This window comes from Chinchilla lanigera, unplaced genomic scaffold, assembly GCF_000276665.1.
Source record: "Chinchilla lanigera isolate Chin_1 unplaced genomic scaffold, ChiLan1.0 scaffold00015, whole genome shotgun sequence".
NCBI classification, from domain to species: Eukaryota; Metazoa; Chordata; class Mammalia; order Rodentia; family Chinchillidae; genus Chinchilla; species Chinchilla lanigera.
The window spans coordinates 244,933-245,587 of NW_004955416.1; positions in this window are offsets into that span (position 1 = coordinate 244,933).

The window sequence follows — 655 nt, forward strand, 5'->3', positions numbered from 1 at the left end:
GGCAAAAAACCTAACTGAATAAAATATGCTTTGCTTTTTTTTCCTGTAGTGCCGGGGATTGAACCCAGAGCCTCATGCATACTAGCCAAAAGTTACATTCCCTTTTTTGGGGGTGGGTGGGCAGGGGTGCCTGAGACATGATCTCATTTGCTCTGTAGTTTAGACTGAGTCTTAACTCACTGTATAGACTACACTGGTCTCAAAGTATGGTGATTCTCCTGCCTCATCCTCATGAGTGCTGAGATTATAGGTAGGTATCTGTCTTAGTTACTTTTCTCTCATTGCTGAGACAAAATACCTGATGTCCAATATTAAGGAAGGAAAGGTTTATTTTGCTTACAGTTTGTGGAGGTTTCAGTCCATACTTGGCTGGCTTCAAGGCAGAGTGGCACATGGCAGGGGGGCAACTGTTCATGGCGGCAGAAGGTAGCAAAAGCAACCAGAGCAAAAGGGAAGAATGGCAGCAAGCAGCCTTTCTCTCCCTTTCTCTCCTTAGGGTGGGTGTAGCTCTCACACCCATAATCCCAGCATTGGACCATGGATCAATCATAAACTCTAGAAGCTCGCCCCATGGCTGCATGTGTCTTTGGGGGACACCCAGACACAAACCATAACAGTATCTTTTTTTAATATAAATTTTTTTAAAGAAAAAAAA